The following is a 6,000-nucleotide window of genomic DNA, read 5'->3' as shown; positions in this document are numbered from 1 at the left end:
TTCATACCTGGTTCGACCCTCGACCCCGGTCGAGGCAGAGGGAACCAACTTGCTCCCAAGCTAACCGGATCCAGAAGATGGCTTGCTGAAGAAGAAAACTGATTCAGCTACAAGCACGCCCTAATCCTTTTTATGGATTAGAGTAATTACCCTAATGATGGTAGACTCGAATTGACGGCTGCGGCTAATCATTATCGAAGGGATAATCATTGCATAACCTAAAGAGTTATCTCAGGAGTCCTCTACTAGTCCAAACTAGTAGAAGTTTGTTGCTCAACGGATCTATCTGTTAAGATCCAACGACTACTCGAAGAAGGCTCAAGTGCATCCAACGAAGGAGATTCGAAGGTACACTCTATATAAACCTCACTACCATACGAGATGGAAGGACCAAAAACACACAATTTGAGACTCAGGTTCAGATACATACTGATAGACTTAAACTATCAGCGGCTTACGATCTAGATCACCTTTCCCAGTTCTTCATTCCTTAGCTCTGTGCTTCTAGCAGAGCCGTTTGTGATTAAGTTCATCAACTGACATAGCCTTCGGAGGTGCACTCCCGACCCCCGCGGTCGGGCCACATCTGACGCTTTCATTTTGCAGGTCATCATGAGGAGATCTAAGGGCTGAGCAGATTTTGGACGCATCAATATCCATTTCAAAAACTTTGAAAATATAAATTATAGGCTTGGGCATTTGATCATTTCATCCATGGCTTATGGTCATTTTATCCATATGAGGTTGGGGGAAATTGTCCCATTTGGAAGGATTCTTAGGAAATAAAATAAAAATAAAAAAGTGATTGTCCGACTGGAGACACCTCTTGGGACACAATGGGTTCAAGGCACACCAGCTTGTAATCCTTCCACCGTTAGGAGCGGGAGGTTATCGTTGCTCTGTGAAACCAGCCTGACGCATTGCCCTCCACTCTAAGAGCCATGAAGTCCAAGCCTTTGCCTAAACCACATGGCTCAACTCCTCACTTGGAACGGGCAAGCCAGAAACTGTACCATTGAATCCGACCCAGCAAGAGCTGTACTAGCGTCCAATCACCTTATTGCCCTCCTTGGTTACAAGCTCTCGCTATAGAGCTCGGCATTCAATCCTTTGTAACATGACCTTATGAGATAACAACTGTAGATGAAGTTCCCAATGTGGGACTAAACTGGAAGCATGATTGTTCTCTACAGCATTGGAATTGGTCACTAAACAATAGATCGTTTTCAAATCCTAATTAAGATGGTATCCCATGCCTTCAATTTACCATTATTTTTATTTTTAAAAATTTTAGGGTGAAATAGAACCATTATTGGCCAGACGAGAAATTAATTTCTTTCCATTCACACAGAATCAAAGACCTCTCAAAGATCAATACCTGCTTTAAACATCATCTCGCTTATATCGTTATGAATAAATATCGTTCACTAATGTTTAGCATAGTTGTACTATTTGATAAATACTACTAAATTATATGGAAAAAAAAAAAGGATTTACATGAACCATACTGCATTTATATGGTAGTGTACCGAATCAATAGATTATGGTCAGAATCAATAGAAAATGGTTGTAATAGATACCACCAAACTATGTAATTGCTGTCATATCGAATTGACACCCTTAAATTTTGAAGTACTTTTTTATATAAAAAATATTTTCATGCAACAGATGCAATCATCTTCCTTCCTGTCATTCCATCGACATGTTCCTTAGCGCCTATTAGAATGGTTTTTGTATCAGAACTTAATCTAACATCACTTTCGAGATTGGATGAGGATGAAAGTAGAAAATATGCAATCATTTAAATGATTGATGCAACTAGCTAAAAATGTATAGTCATATAAATTCTAATGAATAATATCTGATTATTATTTAGTTATGAATTGTAATTTGAAATATATTAGCTTAACTATTTGTTATCCAATTATTTGTTGGTAATATTTTCAATCGTTAGTCTCCTTCAAATGCACTAGTACAAAGATATCTATAAAATTTATGCAAATTTCCTACTTTTGAAGTCTATACATTAAATCAACACATAAAATATTAGATTCACAAATTTGAAAAAAAAAAAAATTTCCAATCAAAATCGTTACAACAATCATACATTTGAAACTACTGCTTGGCATTTTTAAATAAGTCAATCAATGACTTGTTAGATAACCCCAAGGGCAGAACCAGGATTCAATAGTGGGGGGGGGGGGGAGGGCGAATAATAAAAGTTCAGATTGGGAAGCACCCCTACGTACATTTATTTTGTGGGCCACATATGTTTGACAAAAATAGATAAATTATTAATAATGGTCTTTTTTTGGAACCAGGATTCAATAGTGGGGTGGGGGGAGGGCGAATAATAAAAGTTCAGATTGGGAAGCACACCTACATATATTTTGTGAGCCACATATGTTTGACAAAAATAGATAAATTATTAATAATGGTATTTTCCTTTTTCAACAAGATATAGATAAATTAAAGCATCAGTTAAAAAAAAATACATGTGACTTTAACCCTATAAAATTTGCAAACAAAAACAAAATTAAGTAAGAGATGCAAACCAATGGTAATTAGTTACATTACAATTATAGACATTTTATTTACAATATAAAATCAAATAATACAAATTGCAAAAGAAATACAAAAACAAAGAATATAAAATCAAATAAAGAATAACATAAAAAATAAATAAAAGAGAAAAAATAAATAAATTGAAAAAGAGAAAGAGAACCTAATTGTGCAGAAGATTTTTTTTCCAAGTTTTTCTAAATCCGCACTTATAGAATAAATAAAAAGAAAGAAACTGAAGAGAATAAATAGGAAGAAAAGAGGAGAATGAGAGAATAAATAGCAATTGAGGAGTTAATTTCCATTAGAAATGACATTTTGAATATTTAATAATTTTTTTTTCAAAAATTTTCTTAACCCACGTTTATAGAAGGAGAATATATAGGAAGAAAAGATGTGAGAGAGAAGAGAGGGGAGAATTAATCGGAATTGAGTCCGTTTCCATTAGAAATGGCATTTTGAATATTTAATAATAAATTTTTTTCAAAAATTTCCCTTAACCCACGTTATAGAAGGAGAATTAATAGAAAGAAAAGATATGAGAGAAAAGAGGGGGGAGGATAATTAGGATTGAGGATTTATTTTTTAAATAGGGATGACATTTATACTCATTATTTTACTTTTAAAATTGAGGGGGGGGGCAAATAGTGATATTTCACATGTGAGAAGAGAAAAAAGCTGGAAAAATGAAGGAAATTAATATAAAAAATCAAAAACCTAAGCAAATAATAAAAAAATTTTAAAATCCAGGGGGCCATGCCCACCGGCCCCTAGGTGGGTCCGCCCCTCATAACCCAACATCATCATAAAATTTGGGGGGCTAAACTTTCCTCAATTATTTTGGGGTGTCTCTTAAGTTTTTCCTTTTTTACGTAAATATACGATGTTAAGTGTAGACAAACATTAATAATAGAATAAATTCCAAGAGGTCTAAACACAATAGCATTTATATGTCTATGTACTTTTGCTCTTCCTTCATATTTGGTTATTCTTGACAAGAAAAAGCAACATTAAGACATAAATCATACATAATAAAAAATAAAAATATCCTCGAAGTTTCATATTTTTGTTATAAAATAAAGAGAAAATATATTAGATACAGAGAAGAAAGACAAGATGAGTTCAATCAGAACTAATTCATTCAGTTGAGTGCATTACATATTTATATTAGAAGGAGCATCTACTCTGATATGGAAATACAATATATGATTCTTGCATACAATAAGATATTCTTGATATGGAAAGATAGATTGCCGCTCAAGATAGAAGGTGCATAGAATGGAAATATTGACTGCCAATATTGTGTAATGAGATGGTTGTGATCTTCACCAATATTGCATCCTGAGGTAATTGAGATCTTCAATTGGAAGTACAATCTCTTTGGGGTAATGGACATCCATAATAAATATTATTTATAACACTCCCCCTTGGATGTCCATCAATAGATAATGTACCTCGTTAAAACCTTACTAAGAAAAACCCTGTGGGAAAAAAAAATCTTAGTGAAGGAAAAAGAGTATACATATCTAAATAATACGTATTGGTAGCTGCCTCATTAAAAACCTTACCATGAAAACCCAAGGGGACAAAACCTTGGTTAAGGGAAAAAGAGTGCAACACGTATTTTACTCCCCCTGATGATAACATCATTGAGTATCTTTGAATACGTACATTCCATTATCATATACCAACTTCTCAACATTTGAAGTAGGCAACGCCTCAATAAATAAACCTGTCAAGTTATCACTTGAACGAATTCAATAAACATATATTTCATCATTTCATTGAAAATCAAGAGTGAAGAAGAATTTCGGTGAAATATGCTTCGTTCTATCTTCTTTGATGTATCATCCCTTCAATTGAGCTTTGCATGCAGCATAATCTTCATATAATATTGTTGAAATTCCTTCTTCTAGTAGAAGACTGCATGCTTCATGAATGTGTTGTATCATTGATCTTAACCAAATATAAAATAGCTAACATTCACTTGAAAATAAATAGCATGTTTGAGATCTAGTTTTATGTAGATCGGATAAATATCCTCATCTGCAAAACTAGTAAGTTGATATCCACATTCATAAAATAATATCATGTCAATAATTTCTCAATATATTCTAAATATATGTTTTATAACATTTCAGTGTCTTCGTATTGGAGAATAAATAAATCTTGTTAATACACTTATAGAAAATGCTACATCCGATTGTGTATTATCAGCAAGATACATTAATGCCCCAATTGCACTAAGATATGGTACTTCAGGACCAAGAAATTCTCCATGTTTTCTTGGGGTCTAAATGAATCTTTCTTTATATTGAGCAATCTCACAACCATTGGGGTACTCAATGGATGTATTTTATCTAGATAAAATCTCTTCAAATATTCTCTATATAAGTTGATTGATGAACGAATATTTCATTCGCAAATGCTCAATTTACAAATCAAGACAAAACATTGTCTTTCCAAGATTTTCATTTCAACTTTCTTAAAATAATCTATCGCTTTTGGAAACTCTTCAGAGTTTCGATGATATTTAAATCATCATCATATATACTTACTAAAATTAGATCCATATCCTTTAATAAAGGCACAATAATAAATTGGATCATTTTTATGCTTTTCATTTAGTAAATATCCACTAAGGAGATTACCATATATGCCTTGATAATCTTTGAAGCATTATTGAACAAACTTCCTAGGAATTTTTATATGCTTCATCATTTTGAATCCTTCAGGATTTTCATATATATTTCACACTCGAGTGAGCCATATAAATAGGCTGTAATAATATCCATTAGACGCATGTCAAAATTTTCATATACTTGCCGATTAATAAGATATCTGAAGGTGATTGCATCCACCACAAGAGAACATGTTTCCATGTAATCAATGCCAGGCATCTGCGAAAATTCTTGTGCCATAATTCATACTTTATATATCACGATTTCATTATTTTTCTCATTTCATTTTTCGCAGAAAACTCAATTGTACCCCACTGGCTTTATACCTTCAGATGTTGGACTACAGATCCAAAAACTTTAATTTTCAAGCGAATTCAATTCTGCTTGAATTGCGTCTCTACATTTTGGCCAATCATTTCTTGATTTATATTCATCAACAAATTTATGTTCAAGATCCTCGTCTTGATGTATTATTTCAACAATAACATAATATGCAAAAATGTTGTCGACAACTTTATCTTTTCGGTTCCATATTTTTCCTGCAATGACATAACTAATCGAGATCTCTTCATTATTTTCGTGTACCTGAACCTCTTCTGGGTTTTATAGAAAGTTATGTCTTCAGGATCTTCATAATCAATTGTCTCCATATTATGACCATCTTGATCATTTGCTCCTTTCCTTTTCTAGGATTTTATCCTTGGAACCGATTGATCTTCCACGTTTTAAACGTGGTTTAATTTCATTTGCACTGATA

The 6,000-nt window shown here is 33.0% G+C and overlaps 1 non-coding gene across 1 annotated transcript; it reads right to left on the bottom strand.

Annotated features, from left to right (window-relative positions):
• Positions 1–797: 797 nt before the first annotated feature.
• LOC149019384 (signal recognition particle RNA) lies at positions 798–1,100 on the bottom strand. The gene has a single exon (XR_016173298.1).
• Positions 1,101–6,000: the final 4,900 nt, after the last annotated feature.

Source organism: Hakea prostrata, chromosome 4, assembly GCF_041222555.1.
Source record: "Hakea prostrata isolate BN-2017 chromosome 4, UWA_Hpros_2, whole genome shotgun sequence".
NCBI lineage: Eukaryota > Viridiplantae > Streptophyta > Magnoliopsida > Proteales > Proteaceae > Hakea > Hakea prostrata.
This window is presented reverse-complemented; position numbering and strand designations above follow the sequence as displayed.